Genomic DNA, 20,765 nt, shown 5'->3' with positions numbered 1-20,765 from the left:
TCAGAAGAAGGATAAGAATGAAGAAGCATGTTCAAAGGTCACTCGTGAATGGTTGATGCAAGGGACAGTGACAATGCCCTAGGCCTAGCAGGACAATACCCTAGATCCAAACCATTTATACATTTGACCAGCCCACATGGCCCCTCTCTATCAAGCTAGTACCAGGAATGCCCAGACAATGGCTGCTTATGACTCAGCAGGTAAACCTATAGCCAAACCCAACACCCCATCATTAGCTCACAAGGATGGTGAGGTGATAGACACTACAAGAAACTATAGAGCTTCAGCATGACTTGAACCCCATCTAACCGATTGCTAGGCAGTGACGTCCTCCTAGGACTAGCGAAAACTATGTACCGATAAAGCTCCGTGTTGGGAATGATACTGGTACCCTTCTCAGGTAAGCGGGGAGAGATCGATCGGAGGCACAACTGCGACCGACTGACAGTTTAAAGTGACTTCTTTTTCCTCATAAAAGAGATAATATACTAGGCACAGAGCCCTCATGATTAATAATTACCGCATGAGATTGATAGCATGCGCACCCAGGGAAGCGAGGAATCCATGGATAAGTTAAGTCAGTCGGCCGAGGGCAGATGCGGACTAGTCTGACTAGAAAATTTGCTTACGTCATCTGGTTCCTCGCCATTGTCATCATACGCATGCACGTCAATCATGCAGAAAAAGAGTGTGCATTCCAAGTGAGTGCGGACTGCATACGGTCGCAGAATCCAAGCATATATATGCACACGTAGGGCTATCGACTAAAAACTAAGATGATGGTGTCCTAACAAGAGGACAAGAATATGAGCGAGTACTATTATACAAGTGCGCACTAACAAAAGAACGCGTGCTTGATGGAGCACTCCATAAGAGATGTGTGCTCTCTAGACTCCCCTGTCCACCAACCAAAATCTCTCCCTCAGCTTTGTCTTTGGCACTTTACTGGATCAAGTCCATGTTTTTACTTGTCCTTGGGCATGACAAGCTTTAGATCATAGTGCAGCAAATGACTGTGACTTCCCAACGATTGAACTTCAATTTAGCTTGGGGCTGGCCATGAAAAAGCAGACTTGGGTGTCGAGACGTCGTGTTGTCGTACTTGAATCTCCATCAGGGTCTGTCGCGACTCCGCTGATTCGATCAATTGGGGAGGGTATAAGCAGAAAGCCTAGGAATCATGATTCTATCGATTGCTATAGTGTATAAAATTCCATTACTGTACTTCAAAGAAGTCAGAATTGCCATAATAAGCTCCCCTAAAGGCAATCGTCTTTGGCGCCTTCTTCCTACAAAAGATACATAAAAAACTTGATTAGAAAAAGATCCTTACCAACAACTGAGTGTGTACACAATGTGGCATATCAGTGGTTGTTTGAATGCTGAAATCAGATTTGAGAAGTAACCTGTTCCAACACTAAGTGTGACAGAGATGGAAGATCTTGACGGTTAGGGAAAAAAGTCATGGACTGGTGTCTGAGCATAGGAAAATCTAGGTAGAGAACAAGCATCGCCGCGTATGGAGAATTTGGACAATGGTGAGAGAGAAATGCCAAGGGAATGTCCTAAAACAGCAGAGGGACGAGAGGCTGCACAATCCCAACCATGCAGTGCTTGTATTCAGCCTTGTAGGAGACCGAATACCAGTAGCATGAGCACGAGCTCCTGTACCCCAAACCAAAATAATTTCCAAGGGTTGGGTATTGGTACAGCACTGCTCCTTCCATGAAACCATGCAGAGGAATCAGTTGAAGTCTTGAAAGTGAATGCCATATTGGTCATCCTGTGCTTCGGTAATTCCTTCTTCCTCCTCTTCAGCAGTGGGAGAGCCGGAAAGGAGTAACAGAACAGGAGAACTAATTCCTGGCGATTCAAAGGTGATGATGCTTGAGGCCTGAGTAAGTTCCAATCATTGTTCTAGATCATGTCGTTCCCAAATGCAAGATTCCCAATTGCAGTAGGTAAGGGTCCCATGTGTAGTACAGTAAAAGGTCGTAAGGTGATCGTGGTAAAAGGGCGTAAAGCGATCGTGGAAAATGATCGTAAGGTTGCAGATCGCTGTAAATGATCACAGGGTTCCTGATACCAGTAAATGATTGCAAGGTTCCTGATCACAGTAAAATTTAAGGTTCCCGATCGCTGTAAACAACTGTAAGGTTCATCATAAACAGTTGTAAGATACTGAATTATGGTAAGCAATCGAATGGTTCTTTAACAATATCAGTGAATGATCGTAAGGTTCCTGATGGCTGTAATAAATGTGGAAGGTTCCCCATTCCAGTAAAGGATCAGAAAATTTCTGATCCCAGTAACTGATCAGAATATTTTTGAACATGGTAACCAATCAGGTTCCAAATCACAGTAACCAATTGGAAGACTTCCAATCACAGTAACCAATCAAAACTTCCCATGGGAAACACTGATCATGGAGAACAAGTGCCAGGGTTCAAATAGAATCTGAACGTTCCAATAAAGACAAAAGACGAATGAGATGGTGCACAAGGAAACCTCATCGCTAATGAAGGTAAGATCTTGTAGCCTGTGCAGTACTGTACAAGCAATGAGACCAATCAGAGGTTCCTCTTCCAGTGTATCTTGTTATGGAAGAGCAGGATCAAAGTAGATGCAAAAAGTTCTGTGACCCAAAGGTCACCAAAGAACATATGAGAAGTGTCCTATCGCATAGTGTTGAGCAAACAATAAGAACACCTGAACCTAGTATGAAAATGTATTCTTGGGGAAGTACGCATTGCTCATACATAACTTCTGAAAACATAAGTGTTCAACCTACTCATGCTGATTAGAGTCCTTTTCTTCTAATCGAGAAAACGAGAGCTTGAACTCATACGAGACTGGGCTAAAAATGACCATGAGAGCCTTTATAACCTAAACCAAGCTTTGGGTACAATCTTGGTATGTACCACTTGTCTTGCTACATACTGTCCTCATGTACTTAGTGTTTTCCCTCTCTCTCCTGAAGGCAAGAGAGGATCATCCGGGAGGGAGAGATAAAGGCAAGGCCCTTACTCCTACGAGCAGTGTGTGCACCTATTCTTGTGAGAAAAGAGCACAAGGACCTGATGTGAGCACCTGTATCACATATCAATATGTATTTTTGTGGAAGGAGCATTCCAAGTACAGTACAGTACTGTATATATTATGCTGCCTTGCAAAATATGCTGGCGAAGGTAGAACTGTCAAATTTCTAGTCTTACTAGATGGCAAAAGTGTGCTTTCAGAATGAGGTGAGAGCACACACAAAAAGTTGATGGAATGCTACTGTAGTGCAAGCATATGAAGTTAAGCGCACGAGAGGACTTATGGGCCAGAGTGGGAGAGCGTGTACATGGACAGATGTTGGGCGAACAAAAAGGAAAACTCCGAGGAGCACATACACACAAACAGGTGAGGGCATTTGCCAAGAGGTAACACTCTCATTGGGAGAAAAAAGGTATGAGTCACATAAAAATATCTCCTGTCTATTGGTTTTTAGGACTTCTTTGTCCAAAAAAAGAGAAAAGAGGGGTAAAAACCTTCCACCTTGACCGGTAGTGCGATGAGACGAAGGAGCGCTCTAGTGCCCTATGTGTTGTCTCATTGTCTCTCGGGGGAAAGAAACGGTAGGAGTCACTTATGTGCTACTCTTGTCGATATTTCTTCTATGACTTCTTTGTTCATAAAGAGGCAAAAAAGTCCAGGGCTCTTTCTTTACGGCTGGCAGTGTGTAAAGAGACGAAGGTGAGGCAGAAGTGGAGAAGAAAATTGAAATTATTTTTCTAGCGTGCCTATTCCAGGCTGATGGCAACAACATTCCAATGAGGAAATATCTCCTAAGAACTCTTTTGAGAGAAAGCCCCACCAGGAGATAATTCTGTAGTACCTGCCTGTACACGGGAAGATGCTGACTAGCAGAACAAGGGTTATGTCCTCCTCTTCAACTCAGCAGCAGCAAACACTCCTTCCTCTGACAGCATGGAATAATGTTCAAGGAAAGCCAAAATCATGAGGTCATCAACCATCACCAGGCCACACTCGCAAAGGAATACAGTAAACAGAAACAGGAATGCTGTCAAACAAAAACAAGAAAGTGTATACAGTATCGCTAAGTTACACAAACTGTCAGTCAGCTACAGTTATTAGAAAAACTGCAAAATCTTTCTTCTTCCTTAATATCCCTTGCAGACAAAGAACTGTCACCCATTATCTATAAGAAAAATACAGTAAAGTCAACAGCAAGTGACAGTGCCAGTACATCTGTACTCTCCAGTGGATAAAACAAAATACAGTACTGTAGCTACTCAGTGTGCTGGCAGGGAAAGGGACTTCTCATCCACCCAACAGTCATAAATCTTGACAGCCAAGTTTCAATTACTGTACACTAAAAATATACTCCTGTTAAAGAACGAGGCTTTATAGTTAAGTAGGAACACTCATGTTATCATAAAATCTAGATGCTCTTCTTGCCGAATTATTTTCTTATGTGCAACTTTTGTCACAAACAAAGTTTCCGTTAGCAAGATACAGTATTTTTTTTTTAATTTCCCATCTTTCCTTTGCATTAAAACCTGGTCACCAGTTGCAATTCCAGACATATTGTCATGTCTGAAAACCCACATTTCACACGTAAAACAAACACTGGAAAACAACCCACCTAACCTAATTTAGGTTAACTACCTAGCCTCCTGGCTAGTACTGTACAGTGGTAACGAGTACGCCTAGTACTCGCATGGCAGCAGATCGATCCCAACCTGGGACCGTGAGTTTAAGTTGTTTACCGAGGAGGCCAATGCTGTGTTTGAACACCACAGTGAGGGGTTGGGCTTTCCCGGCAGACATTCTGGTGAGCAACCATTCTGATGAAATTGGAACTGAAACCCGACATCTTTACCTTTACTGAAGGGGGCTATGCCAAACCAACCAAAGACAATGTGTCTATTTTTATCTCTGTTATTATTTGGAGGTGTAATTCCAAGGTTATTCCCTACAATATACTGTAATGATCTCAATTACTTTAGAGGAAATGATTAAGGAAAAGAACTATTTTCCATGGATAAAAGTTCATTTTCTTAAAGAAAAGCCTTTGTAGTCAGAAACAGCAGGAATGGCAACATTTCTTGGTCTTTGATAAACAAAATTTCTTGTGGTACCTCCAAACATGAAGTTTTTCCCTTAATATACAGTAATTACTACAGTTCAGCCCCTTTCCTAATGACCACTTATCAGTAGCTTCTTCAAGTTTAAATCAAATGCAAATAACTGTATAATAGGAATGCTTGCATCCAAGGCACATAAACATCATACCAAAACAGGGGAATGAGTGTATAAAAATACAAATGATAATGTCAGGCATTGATTGGCCATAAAGATGATAATTGCAATAGCAGCCTAGTTCTAATGAACAGAGTGAATGGGATGCTAAAAATCCCATATAAAGCAATTTGTATTTTTCATAACTACTATAGAAGGTTTATGTACCAACCGTGTGTCACACGATCGTACATAAATTATTTTGTATATATTATGCTTGTATCTGCGCTCTTCCCTCGCACTAAAAAGAACCAGAACAAACATGTCTATGTGTCGCCTATGTAACATTGTCATTTCTCGAACATGTATTTTCCTCTTGCCTTGAGGTTTTGTATATAAAGGAGAGTGTTCTTTAATAATACAACTCAGTTGATTGCTTCCTTTGAGTCACAACCCTTCTCTCGGCCCGTCACACTGGTGACCCCGGAAGTCGACTCGCTTCCACCGCCTTCCACCCCCACCCCCTCGCCCCTCCATCGTTGGTACTATGACGGACTCTACGCCAGTTGGCGCTACGGCCGCTCCATTCAAACTTTCATCGTTTGCCAGCGGAGAGGCGTTTGCTTGGTTTCAGCGCACAGAAGTCCAGTTTCGCATCAGGGGCGTGACTCGCTCAACCACCAAAGCAGATTATGTTCTCGCGGCAATACCCGAGGACAGCTTCCCAGAAATATCCGACTGGATTTGTGAACAAGGAGACACCCCAATAGCGTATGACGCCCTCAAAACATACCTTCTGCAGCAGTACTCGCCGTCGCCAGCCGCCCGTATAGCAAAGCTTTTTCAGCTCTCGCAACAACCGTTGGGGGACCAAAGGGCTTCGCTTGCCCTCAGGGAAATGAGCAGTATCGTTCGCCTTCAACCTGCCGCAGACGGCTCTCCTCGTGAGGTGAACCTACTTCGTGCCCTTTGGATACGCCGTTTACCCGGACCTATACGCGCTACCATACCCGATGTCGATAGTTTACCCATAAAGGACTTGATCACCAAAGCCGACGCCCTTATGGACAGCCACTTCAAGACCTCCACCAACGCCTCCACACCTGACGAAGAGGATGCCTATTCAACGTCAACCGAAGCTGATATGAATGCCATAGGACATACACGCCTACCCCGTGACGTGCCGAAGCAGCGACAAAGCCGCCCACCACCCACCAATCGCTCGCGCCCCAACGAACGACTTCTACAGCCACTTACTACCTCCCATCCGCCGCAGTTTTCCTACTACCACTTCAGATTCGGGGCAACCGCGAAGAAATGTGCCAAGGATTGTCAGTGGCCAAAAAACGTGTAAGTATGCCATCGCTCGTGGCGGTGGCCTCCCGTGTTTCTAATCTTTTCTTTTTACAGGATGCAGGAACTGGCGTGCGGATTTTGGTAGACACAGGTGCTTGTCGTTCTCTTTTGCCAAGGAAACTCTTCAAGGCACGACGTAGTCTGTCTACATCTGCCGACGTCCGCTTGGTAGCTGCCAACGGCTCCGCGATACCCACCTACGGTTACGAGAGCCTCACATTATCGTTCGGAAACGGTAAATTCAATTGGAAGTTTCTCGTTGCTGACGTCACAATGCCAATCCTTGGTGCGGATTTCCTCTCTCATTTCCACCTTCTGGTCGATGTCGCCCACCGACGATTGGTCAACGCAGACTCGTACTTGTCGACACCTCTTCAACCCGCCCCCTCTAACCTCGCTCTCCACATCAGCGCACCCACGGATGCCTACGCCCACCTCCTCACGTCGTACCCGGAAGTTTTCCGTCCAGAACTTCGCCAAACGCCCACGGTTCCTGCCAAGCACGGTATTTATCACCATATCAAGACGACGGGACCCCCAGTCTTCGCAAAATTCAGACGTCTGGCACCGGAACGATTGGCAGCCGCCAAACAGACGTTCGCGAAATGTAGGAAATGGGCCTTTGCCAAAAGGCCCCCAGCCCATGGTCGTCACCCTTACTCATCGTTCTGAAGAAAGACGGCTCCCTCCGTCCGTGCGGGGATTACAGGCGCCTGAACATGCAAACAGAACCGGATCACTACCCCCTCCCAAACATTGCCGACGTGACCTCCTACCTGCACAAAGCAAAGGTTTTCTCTACGCTCGACCTCCTGAAGGGGTATTATCAGGTGCCTATGAACCCAGAAGACATCCCCAAGACCGCCATCACCACTCCGTTTTGTACATACACCTTCAATTACTCCTGTTTTGGCCTTCGTAATGCTGGGGCCACGTTTCAACGTCTCATGGATGGCATCATAGGGGACCTCCCTTTCTGTGTATGTTATGTGGACGACATACTTGTGTTCTCCTCAAAAGATGAACACCTCCGTCACCTGCGCATCGTGCTCGACCGCCTGCAACAAAACGGCCTTGTAGTCTGGTACGACAAGTGTACCTTTGGTGCCAACGAAGTGTCGTTCTTAGGGCACCGCATCACTCCTGAAGGAGTCCACCCCCTCCCTGAGAAGGTAGCAGCCGTTCAGGACTTCCCTGTGCCCTCGACCGTCAAAGCTCTGCAGGAATTCTTGGGCATGATCAACTATTATCACCATTTTCTGCCGGCCATTGCAGCCACTCTTGCTCCCCTCTACGCCTCCCTCAAGGGCAAGCCAAAGGACCTGAAGTGGGGTCCCCTTCAAGAAGCAGCCTTCTGCAATGCAAAGAAGGCCCTATCAACTGCTGCGGCTCTCACTTTTCCTATCCCACATGCCCCTCTCCTTCTCTCCACCGATGCCAGCGACGTCGCTATTGGTGCAGTACTCGAGCAGGTGGTCAACGGCTCGCCCCGCCCATTGGCCTTCTTCAGCAGAAAACTGTCCAAGGCAGAATCGGGTTATTCTACCTTCGATCATGAATTGCTGGCGGTGCACTTGGCTGTCCGTCACTTTCGTCATTTCTTAGAAGGTACGCCCTTCGTCATTCGCACAGACCACATGCCTCTGGTGCACACCTTCACTCGACAGTCTGACACCTGGTCCGCCCGTCAACGCCGACATCTCTCCGCCGTGGCTGAATACAATTGCACCCTTCAATACGTCCCTGGGAAAATGAATCCCGTTGCCGATGCCCTGTCAAGAAACACGTTGGCTGCCGTTCAACTGGGATTGGATTACAACGCCCTGGCTGAAGCCCAACGACAGGATCCAGAGTATCAAGCATGTAGGACATCCTGCACATCCCTCCGTTGGGAAGACTTTCCCCTCGAAGACTCCAACACCACCCTCCTCTGTGACGTCAGTACTGGTAGACCGCGACCTTGGATTCCTGCTCCCATGCGACAGCAGGTGTTTGATTTCATTCACGGCCTTTCACATCCCTCGTGCCGTTCTACTGCACAGCTGCTGAAGGCAAAGTTCATTTGGCACGGCATTTCTAAGGATGCTAAGGATTGGGTCCACGCCTGTACTTCTTGCCAAACTTCCAAAGTACATCGACACACGGATTCAGGAGTGGGCACCTTTCCTCAACCTCAGCGTCGTTTCGCACACATTCACGTCGACGTTGTAGGCCCCCTACCCACATCACAAGGACATCGTTACCTGTTTACCGTCATCGACCGCTCCACTCGTTGGCCTGAAGCCATTCCCATGGAAACTGCAACGTCCGCCTCATGTACATCTGCCTTACTCTCTGGATGGATTTCAAGATTTGGTATCCCTGAGCATATTACTTCTGACAGGGGAACCACTTTCACCTCTCAATTGTGGACATCATTAGCGAATCTCCTGGGGATCACCCTACATCAGACAACGGCCTACAACCCCGCTGCCAATGGAATGGTTGAACGTTTTCATCGCACCCTCAAAGCAGCTTTGATGTCCCGCTGCAAGGATTGCAACTGGTTTACTCAGCTTCCCTGGGTCCTCCTGGGACTAAGGACCACTCCTAAAGACGCCCTCGACGTCTCGGCAGCTGAAATGGTGTATGGTGACCCGTTAGTCGTCCCTGCCGAATTTTTTCCTTCTACAACCTCCTCCGACGATCTCCAGCGCATACGTCACGTCGTGGGAAAATTTACTCCATGCCGCCAGACTTACAAGCCCCCAGCGAAGCATCACATACCAACAGACTTGCATTCTGCAACGCACGTCTTCCTGCGCAACGACACTACCAAGCCACCGCTAACGCCCCCTTATACGGGTCCTTTCCTTGTGATCCGACGCAGTCCGAAAGCATTCCTACTAAACATTCGTGGCAAAGAAGACTAGGTCTCCATTGATCGTCTAAAACCTGCTTATCTACTGCCAGATGACCCGCCTACAGTTCGCCTCTCTAAATCAGGGCGCCCTATTTAACATGTACAGTATGTCATTTTTAGGGGGGGAGCCATGTACCAACCGTGTGTCACACGATCGTACATAAATTATTTTGTATATATTATGCTTGTATCTGCGCTCTTCCCTCGCACTAAAAAGAACCAGAACAAACATGTCTATGTGTCGCCTATGTAACATTGTCATTTCTCGAACATGTATTTTCCTCTTGCCTTGAGGTTTTGTATATAAAGGAGAGTGTTCTTTAATAATACAACTCAGTTGATTGCTTCCTGCCTTTGAGTCACAACCCTTCTCTAGGCCCGTCACATTTAAAACGTTTAAAGGTTACACATGAGTGGCAGAAGCAAGGGACAGTGACCTTGTCTTATCAAACAGAACAATGCCCTAGATTAAAACTGACCATAAATACATATGATCAGCTCCCATGCTCCTCTCTCCACTCAAGCTAGGACCAAGGAGGGCCAAGCAATGGATACTAATGACTCAGCAGATAGACCAATAGGTTCCCCCAAACCCCCCATCCTTAGCTTACAATAATGTAAGGTTACAGCGACCAAAAGGAACTAACGAATTTGAGCGGGACTGAAACCCCAGTCAGGAGATCACTAGTCACGGACGTTACCACATAGGCAACCACAACACAGTCTTTTAATAGGCATAGGATTCAGTGAAGCTGGAACTCAGCAGAGAAAATTTATAAAGAGGTGGTAGTAATTAATACCAGATGGTAGGTAGGATCAGCCAACCAGACAGTCCACTAAGAAGCAACTTTGTCCTTAACCCACCAGGTAGTGTAACCTCCACTTTGAACTTAACCTTGGACTTGTGTGGCAGTTGAGGCAGGCAGTATAACCGGAAGGTTTCAGGTTTTTATAGTTCATGTGAAACTCATACAAGTGGTGGTTGAGTTTGTAGTTGTGTAGCTGAGACAAGACAGTCAGCTAAGTCATCATGCTAGCACTGTACAGTACATTATCGTACTGTACCATACACCCAGTACCTTCTGCTGGGTTGTCCTCTCTGGAACTCTGAAGGAAGAACGGGATGAAGGCAGACCCAGTCATTCTACACAAAGGTGTTCTTGCTCGGTATCGAACTAGACCGATTAAAGGTAACATGCGCCTGAACGCCTATACTGTACCTTGTACCGAACGCATTCAAGTCACCTCCCGGAGCACAGTAGATATGTTCTCATTACTATCATTACCTCAAGGAAAGTTCTCTCCATTAGGTTGAGCGAGAGAAAATCTTTTAGACACTTCTTCACCTCTGGCATATTTCTTTGGCGACGGCTTTCATTTATTATGAGTGTGGCGATGGTGTCGCAAAAGCAACTCGGGAACATCCAAAGGAAGGAAAGAGACGAAGGTGGCTGCCTACATCCTCACAAGCAGTCTTTGTGCTTGGTCTTACCATTGCATGAGACCTAATATTCTCTCTCTGGATTCTGTTCAATAAAGAGCTATCATAAGAAAAAATCAATTCCTCCAGGACCGAGGAAGGACCGGTTTTAGGACGATAGTGAAACCTGCTTTGCGGAGCCCTTAGACTTATATTCTGGACTCCCTCCTGGCCATCATCCGAATTGCTCTCGAGTGGTTTTGGGAAGCATTTATCCCATCATTATCCTCTCTACCCTTCTGTGTGTCATGCCAACAATGCACAAGTAAACCTTTTCAAATGAAAACTCCATTAATGACCTCCATCACAACCTTAGATACAAGTTGCCAATGCATAAAGCCTGTATCCCACCGGTGTATCAAGACAATCTTATACACCCATCCATCTGAGACCTAACACTGGTTGCAGGAGCAGGAGCTCCAGTACCTCGTATGGATACATCTACCTGTTAGGATGGTTGGGCTTTGCAACTGGACACCTCATCCCACAAAACTTTGCAGAGGAATCTGTCAATGACCTGAAAGACTTAGTTTGAGAGGTCATCCTGTGCTTCACTGATTCACTGACCTCTTCCTCAGCCAACATGATTGTTTGGTTGTCTCTGGAACTGAGAGAGAGAGAGAGAGAGAGAGAGAGAGAGAGAGAGAGAGAGAGAGAGAGAGAGATAACACAGCGTTGTGGTAGCCTATTAGATACGTTCTTGCATGGCGTTCTCCTGGACAGGAGTTCGAGACCACTCAAGCTCGATAGTTTCTAGTAGTGTCTGCAACCTCACCATCCTTTTGAGCTAAAGAGGGGGAGGGGAGCCTATAGGTCTACCTCCTGAGTCTAAAGGTAGTCACCCATCTACTATAAGTGCTAACCAAACATAACATTTTCAGCGCAGTCTGGCCTTTGACTGTCTCAATAGGATTGGTCAACCAGGACTAGAAAACGAAAATATCTCGCTTGCTGCTAGGATATCACTTACCTCTAAGACAAGAGAGACTCTCAGAGGAAGGATAAGAATGAAGAAGCAAGTTTAAAGGTCACTCGTGAATGGCTGATGCAAGGGACAGTGACAATGCCCTAGGCCTAGCAGGACAATACCCTAGATCCAAACCACTTATACATTTGACCAGCCCACATGGCCCCTCTCTATCAAGCTAGAACCAGGGATGCCCAGACAATGGCTGCTTATGACTCAGCAGGTAAACCTATAGCCAAACCCAACACCCCATCCTTAGCTCACAAGGATAAGGATAGTGAGGTGGCAGACACTACAAGAAACTATCGAGCCTGAGCGTCACTCGAACCCCAGTCCTACAGATCGCTAGGCAGTGACGTTCTCCTGGACTAGAGAAAACTATGTACCGATACAACTCTGTATCTTAGTACCCTCCTCTCATAAGTGGAGAGAGATCGAACGGAGGCACAATTGTGGCCGACTGATAGTTTAGGGCGACTTCTTTTTCTTCAAAAAAGAAATGGTATACTAGGCACAGAGCATTTAAGATTAATAACTATCTAATGAGGTCGATAGCATACGCACTCAAGGAAGCGAGGAATCCAGGAATGAGGAAGCCAGTCAGCTTAGGGCAGATGCGGACTAGTCTGACTAGACAAATTGCATATGTCACCTGGTTCCTTACTAATGTCATCATACACATGCACATCGATCATACGGACCAAGAGTGTGCATTCCAAGCGAGTGTAGACTACATGCGATCCCAGATTCAAAGCACAAATGTGCACACATAGGGCTATCCACTAAAAACTAAGGTGATGGTGTCCTAGCAAAAGGACAAGAAAATGAGTGAGCGCTATTATAAGAGTGCGCACTAACAGAAGAACGCGTGCTTGAGGGAGTGCGCACTAACAAAAGAGCGCGTGCTTGAGGGAGCACTCCATAAGAGATGTATGCTCTCTAGACTCCCCTGTCCAACAACCAGGAGACAACCAAAATCTCTCCCCCAGCTTTGTTTTTGGCACTTTACTGGATCAAGTCCATGTTTTACTTTTCCTTAGGCATGACAAGCTTTAGATCATAGTGCAGCAAATGACTGTGACTTCCCAATGATTGAACCTCAATTTAGCTTGGGGCTGGCCATGGAAAAGCAGACTTGGGTGTCGAGACGTCGTGTTGTCGTACTTGAATCTCCATCAAGGTCTGTCCCAACTCCGCTGATTCGATCAATTGGGGAGGGTATAAGCAGAAAGCCTAGGAATCATGATTCTATTGATTGCTATAGTGTATAAAATTTCATTACTGTACCTCAAAGAAGTCTGAATTGCCATAATAAGCTTCCCTAAAGGCAATCGTCTCTGGCGTCTTCTTCCTACAAAAGATACACAAAAAACTTGATTAGAAAAAGATCCTTACCAACAACTGAGTGTGTACACAATGTGGCATATCAGTGGTTGTTTGAATGCTGAAATCAGATTTGAGAAGTAACCTGTTCCAACACTAAGTGTGACAGAGATGGAAGATCTTGACGGTTAGGGAAAAAAGTCATGGACTGGTGTCTGAGCATAGGAAAATCTAGGTAGAGAACAGGCATCGGCGCGTAGGGAGAATTTGGACAATGGTGAGAGAGAAATGCCAAGGGAATGTCCTTAAACAGCAGAGGGACGAGAGGCTGCCAACATCCCAACCATGCAGTGCTTGTATTCAGCCTTGTAGGAGACCGAATACTGGTAGCATGAGCATGAGCTCCTGTACCCCAAACCAAAAACCTTTCCAGGGGTTGGGTATTGGTACAGCACTGCTCCTTCCATGAAACCATGCAGAGGAATCAGTTGAAGTCTTGAGACCGAGTGACATGTCAGTCGTCCTGTGCTTTGGTGATTCCTTCTTTCTCCTCTTGAGCAGTGGGAAAGCCGGGAAGGAGTAACAAAACAGGTGAATTAGTTCCTGGCAATTCAAAGGTGATGATGCTTGAGGCCTGAGTAAGTTCCAAGCATTGTTCTAGATCATGTCGTTCCCGAATGCAAGAAACCCGATTGCAGAAGGTAAGGGTCCCATTTGTAGTACTGTACTGTACAGTAAAAGGTCGTACTATAATGCGATTGTGGTAAACAACCGGACGGTTAAAGATTGCCGTATACGATCACATTGTTCCTGATACTGGTAAACTATTGTAAGGTTACTGACAGTTGTAAACAATCGTAAGGTTCCTAATCGCAGTAAAAAATAAGGTTCCCGATCGCAATAAAGAGTTGTAAGGTTCCCGGTTATCGTAAACAACTGCAAGGTACCGAATCATTGTAACCAATCGGATGGTTCCTTAACGATAGCAATAAACGATTGTAAGGTTCCTGAGGGCGGTAATCAATTAGGAGGTTTCCAATTCCGGTAAAAGATCAGGAAATTTACGATCATAGTAACTGATCAGAATATTTTTTATCATAGTAACCAATCAGAAGGTTCCAAATCATGGTAACCAATTGGAAAACTCCCAATCACAGTAACCAATCAAAAATTCCCATGGGAAACACCGATCATGGAGAACAAGTGCCAGGGGGCGAATAGAATCTGAACATTCCAATAAAGACAAAACACAAATGGGTAGGGCACAAAGAAACCTCAGCGCTTGTGAAGATAAGATCTTATAGCCTGTACAGTACTGTACAAGCAATGAGAACATTCCGAGGTTCCTCTTCCAGCGTATCATGCTATGGAAGAGCAGGATGAAAGTAGATACAAGAAGTTCTGCAACCCAAAGGTCACTAAAGAACATATAAGAAATGTCTGATTGTGTAGTGTTGATCAAACAAGGTGAACATCTGAACCTAGTATGAAAACATATTCTTGAGGAAGTAAGCATTCCTCATAAGTAACCTCTGAAAACATAAGTGTTCAACCTAATCATGCTGGGTAAAGTCCTTTTCTCATAATCGAGAGGACGGGAGCTTGAACTTGTTCAAGACTGCTAAAAATGAGCATGAGAGACTTTATCTTAAACCAAGCTTTGGGTACAATCTTGGTATGTACCACTTGTCTTGGTACATACTGTCCTCATGTACTTAGTGTTTTCCCTCTCTCTCTTGAAGTCTGTATTGTCCTCATGTAATTAGTGTTTTCCCTCTCTCTCCTGAAGGCATAAGAGGATCATCCAGGAGGGGGAAAGAAAGGCAAGGCCCTTACTCCTACCAGCAATGTGTGCATCTACTCTTGTGAGAAAAGAGCACAAGGAACCGGTGTGAGCAACAGCATCACATATCGACATGTATTTTTGTGGAAGGAATGTTCCAAGTACAGTACAGTACTGTATGTACGCTGTCGCCTTGCAAAACATGCTGGCAAAGGTAGAACTGTCAAATTTCTAGTCTTACTAGATGGCAAAAGAGTGCTTTCAGAATGAGGTGAGAGCACACACAAACAGTTGATGGAACACTACTCTAGTGCAAACATATGAAGTCAAGAGCACAAGAGTGAATTTATGAGCCCAAGTGGGAGAGCACATGAACAGATGATGGGTGCGCGTAAACAGTTAATAGGTGCCACATGGATAGATATTGGAAGAGCAAAAAGGAAAACTCCAAGGAGCGCATGCACGTAAACAGGTGAGGGTGTTTGCCAAGAGGTAACACACTCTCTCGTGGGGAGAAAAATGGTACGAGTCACATAAAGTATCTCCTGTCATCTGGTTTTTAAGACTTCTTTGTCCAAAAAAAGGATAAAAGAGGGGCAAAATCCTTCCCCCTCAACCAGTAGTGCGACCTGACGAAGGAGCGCTCAGGTGCTCTATGTGTTGTCTCATAGTCTCTTGGGGGAGAAAAACTTAAGGAGTTTTGTATGTGCAACTCTTATTAATAGTTCTTCTCGGGCTTTTTCCTTCATAAAAGGGGCAAAAAAGGACTGGAGCCCTTTCTTCATGACTGGCAGTGTGTGAAGAGTCGAAGGTGAGGCAGAAGTGGAGAAGAAAATTGAAATTATCTTTCTAGCGTGCCTATTCCAGGCTGATGGCAACAACATTCCAAGTAGGAAATATATCCTAAGAACTTTATTAAGATACAGCCCCACCAGGAGATAAGTCTGTAGTGCCTGTCTATAAACGGGAAGATGCTGACTAACAGAACAAGGGTGATATTCCTCCTCCTCAACTCAGCAGCAGCAAACACCCCTTCCTCTGACAGCATGCAATGATGTTCAAGGAACGCCAAATCCCCAGTCACGATGACATCATCAACACCAGGGAACACTTGCAAAGGAATACAGTAAACAACAACAGGAATGCTGTCAAACCAAAACAAGAAAGTGTATATCGCTAAGTTACACAAACTGCCAGTCAACTACGGTCATTAGAAAAACTGCAAAATCTTTCTTCTTCCTTAATATCCCTTGCAGACAAAGAACTGTCACCCATTATCTAAAAGAAAAATACAGTAAAGTCAACAGCAAGTGGCAGTGCCAGTACATCTGTATTCTCTGGTGGATAAAAACAAAATACTGTAGCTACTCGGTGTGCTGGCAGGGGATAGGACTTTTAATCCACCCAACAGTCATAAATCTTAACATCCGAGTTTCAAATACTGTACACTAAAAGCATGCAGTACTCCTGTTAAAGAACGGGACTTTGTAGTTAAGTAGGAACACTCATGCTATCATAAAATCTAGATGCTCTTCTTGCCGAATGATTTTCTTATATGTAACTTTTGTCACAATGTTTTACCCACAAGATGGTTTTTTAATTTCCCATCTTCCCTTACCATTAAAACCTGGTTACCAGTTGCAATTCCAAACATATTTTCATGCCTGAAAATCGACATTTCACATGTAAAACAAACACTGGAAAGCAACCCAACTAACCTAATTTAGGTTAACTACCTAGCCTCCTGGCTAGTACTGTACAGTGGTAACGAGTACGCCTAGTACTCGCATGGCGGCAGATCGATCCCAACCTGGGACCGTGAGTTTAAGTTGTTTACCGAGGAGGCCAATGCTGTGTTTGGGCACCACAGTGAGGGATTGGGCTTTTCCGGCTGACATTCTGGTGAGCAACCATTCTGATGAAATTGGAACTGAAACCCAACATCTTTACCTTTACTGAAGGGGGCTATGCCAAACCAACCAAAGACAATGTGTCTATTTTTATCTCTGTTATTATTTGGAGGTGTAATTCCAAGGTTATGCCCTACAATATACTGTAATGGTCTCAGTTACTTTAGAGGAAATGATTAAGGAAAAGGAACTATTTTCCATGGCTAAAAGTTCATTTTCTTAAGGAAAAGCCTTTGTAGTCAGAAACAGCAGGAATGGCACATTTCTTGGTCTCTGATAAACAAAATTTCTTGTGGTACCTTCAAGCGTGAAGTTTTCCCTTGATATACATTAAGTACAGTACTACAGTTCAGCCCCTTTCTCAATGACGCAACTTATCAGTAGCTTCAAGTTTAAATCAAATAGAAATTACCGTATATTAGGAATGCTTGCATCCAGGGCACATAATCATCATACCAAAACAGGGGAATGTGTGTATAAAAATACAGATGATAATATCAGGCATTGATGAAGGCACTGATTGGCCATAAAGATGATAATTGCAATAGCAGCCTAGTTCTAATGATCAGAGCAAATGGGATGCTAAAAATCCCAGATAAAGCAATTTGTATTTTTCATAACTACTATAGAAGGTTTAAAACGTTTAAAGGTTACTCATGAGTGGCAGAAGCAAGGGACAGTAACCTTGCCTTATCAAGCAGAACAATGCCCTAGATTAAAACTGACCATATATACATATGATCAGCACCCATGCTCCTCTCTCCACCCAAGCTAGGACCAAGGAGGGCCAGGCAATGGCTGCTGAAGACTCAACAGATAGACTAATAGGCTCCCCAAACCTCCCCCCCCCTCCTTACCTCACAAGAATGGTGAGGTTGAGCGGGACTCGAACCCCAGTCTGGCGATCACTAGTCAGGGACGTTACCACATAGGTCACCACAACCCTGAGTCTTTTAATAGGCATACGGTTCAGTGAAGCTGGAACTCAGTGGTTAAAAGTTATAAAGAGGAGGTGGGAATTACTATCGGGGGGGGGGGGGGGTAGGTAAGATCAGCCAACCAGACAGTCCTCTAAGATGCAACTTTGTCCTTAACCCACCTGGTAGCATAACCTCCACTTTGAACTTAAACCAGGACTTGCGTGGCAGTTGAGGCAGGCAGTATAACCTGAAGGTTTCAGGTTTTTATAGTTCATGTGAAACGCATACAAGTGGTGGTTGAGTTTGTAGTTGTGTAGCTGAGACAAGACAGTCAGCTAAGTCATCATGCTAGCACTGTACAGTTCATTGATCGTACTATACCATATACCCAGTCCCTTCTGCTGGGTTGTCCACTCTGGAACTCTGAAGGAAGAAGGGGATGAGGGCAGACCCAATCATTCTACACAAAGGTGTGCTTGCTCGGTATCAAACTAGACTGATCAGAGGTAACAGGCGTCTGAACGCCTGTACTGTACCTTGTACGGAACGCATTCATATCACCTCCCGGAGCACAGTAGATATATTCTCAGTACTGTCTTTCCCTCAGGGATGGTTCTCTTTATTCGGTTGAGAGAAAGGAAATCTTTTAAGACTCTTATTCAGCTCTGGAATATTTCTTTGGCGTCAGCTTTCATTTATTATGAGTGTGGCGATGGTATCGCAAAAGCGTCTCGGGAACATCCAAAGGAAGGAAAGAGATGACGGTGGCTGCCTACATCCTCACAAGCAGTCTTTGTGCTTGGTCTTACCATTGCATGAGACGTAATATTCTCTCTCAGGATTCTGTTCAATAAAGAGCTATCATAAGAAAAAATCAATTCCTCCAGGATCGAGGAAGGACCGGATTTAGGACGATAGTGAAACCTGCTTTGCGGTGTCCCTAGACTTATACTCTGGACTCCCTCCCAGCCGTCATTCAAGTTGCTCTCTAGTGGTTTTGGGGAGCATTTATCCCATCATTATCCTCTCCACCCTTCTGTGTGTCATGCCAACAATGCATGAGTAAACCTTTTCAAATGAAAACTCCAGAAACGACCTCCATCACAACCTAGATATGAGTTGCCAATGCATACAGCCTGTATCCCACCGGTGTATCAAGACAATCTTATCCAATCCTCCATCCGAGACCTAACACTGGTTGCAGGAGCATGAGCTCCAGTACCTTGTATGGATACATCTACCTATTAGGATGGTTGGGTTTTGCTACTGGAACCTCACCCCAAAAAGCTTTACAGAGGAATCTGTCAATGACCTGAAAGACTTACTTTGAGAGGTCATCCTGTGCTTCACTGATTCACTGACCTCTTCCTCAACCAACATGATTGTTTGGTTGTCTCTGGAACTGTGAGAGAGAGAGAGAGAGAGAGAGAGAGAGAGAGAGAGAGAGAGAGAGAGAGAGAGAGAGAATCATCCAAGAAGGGGAAGGAAGAATTGAGCCCTTCATTCCTAATTGCAGTGTGCATACTCGTTCTCGTAGGAAACAGAGCCCAGGTTGCAGGTGTGTGAGTACGAGCCCCTCGCACTAAGTACAGTATATTTGAGGATGGGAATGTTCAACATAAGAACCATCTAACCTTAAAAATGAGGCATGAACATACAGTACAGTACTAGGATCTCTTCCCCAAGTGGAATGTTCCCAGTATAGCTTTTTTCTGATGTTAGCACAGGGTATGGGGGTGTGGCGGAGAGGGTCCACTTCTCCCAGGAAATAAAGAAACGGTGACTTAGGTCAAGCTTGGTGTGAGTTCTTTAGTGCATGTCCCCTTCATTTCCTCGTACCTCAATTACATTGGTAATCGACGCCACCATAGAATTTCCAACTACTGTATCTATAGGGCCTCTAATAATGACCTGTTCTTGTAATGCTTTGATGCTTATCGGGTAAAATATGCTTCTTCAGGCATATTTTCATGATTTTTCTATTGTAGCTTGGGGTATTTTTCTAATATTAGCTTATGGCAAGGGTGGATTGTATCCCAGTACGCAAGAACATGGCAATTTAGAACATGGTGATCTAGGTCAGGTTAGTTAGGGGTAATTCAGGTTAGTGCATATCCCTTCCTTTCCTTGCAACTCTAATACATCGGTAATTCCTCACCCAATAAAATTTGCCACTTTCTACAATTCCTATAACTTTGACTGTTCCTATAAAGTTTTGATATTCATCTGGCATTAAACAATTTTCTTAGGGTATTTTCTTGTGTATTTCGATACTCTAAGGAGTTTTACTTAAAATATTGGTAATTTCTTGTTAAATTCCAACCTGCCAGTTTTGCATGAAAAAAACAATTCTATTTCCAGTTAGTTTTCTTGTTATGTTATTGTGTTTTAATGTCATCTTCTGCAAAAATATAGTTTCGCGATTACAACCATCCTAAGTACATTAGCAGTTATGGGAGGCATGCGTACACATCGTAGGGTCACCAGGCTATCGCTCGCACACGAAAAAAAGAGGAGGATCCCTCCTAACACTGCTCGTAGAGATTCACACTTAAGCATGAACATATGTAATAATTTACATACTAGTCTTTGCCCAGCTAGCAATTCAACCTTAACTCCTTGCTCACCTGTGCTGGCATGCAGTACATGCTGGATTACGCAAGTTAGCTTAACTCTTAACAGTGCCCTTGTACTGTACATTACACCTCTAAGAAACTACAATGTATTTCCAGATGGTTTTATTACATGGAAGAAAGTCAATTGGCACAACATGATTGTGCAAATAAAAATAAGTAAACAGTGAGGTGCATTTGTAAATATATACTGAACCGCAAAAGTGCAGGCTACCCACGAGTCTAGCATCTGTAACTTGTCCCT

At 44.7% G+C, this 20,765-nt stretch overlaps 1 long non-coding RNA gene across 2 annotated transcripts in view; it reads right to left on the bottom strand.

Moving 5' to 3' along the window:
• Positions 1-20,765, bottom strand: part of LOC137638358 (uncharacterized) — a 601,799-nt gene that overhangs the window by 99,285 nt on the left and 481,749 nt on the right. The window lies entirely within an intron of this gene.

This window comes from Palaemon carinicauda, chromosome 3, assembly GCF_036898095.1.
Source record: "Palaemon carinicauda isolate YSFRI2023 chromosome 3, ASM3689809v2, whole genome shotgun sequence".
Taxonomy (NCBI): Eukaryota; Metazoa; Arthropoda; class Malacostraca; order Decapoda; family Palaemonidae; genus Palaemon; species Palaemon carinicauda.
This window is presented reverse-complemented; position numbering and strand designations above follow the sequence as displayed.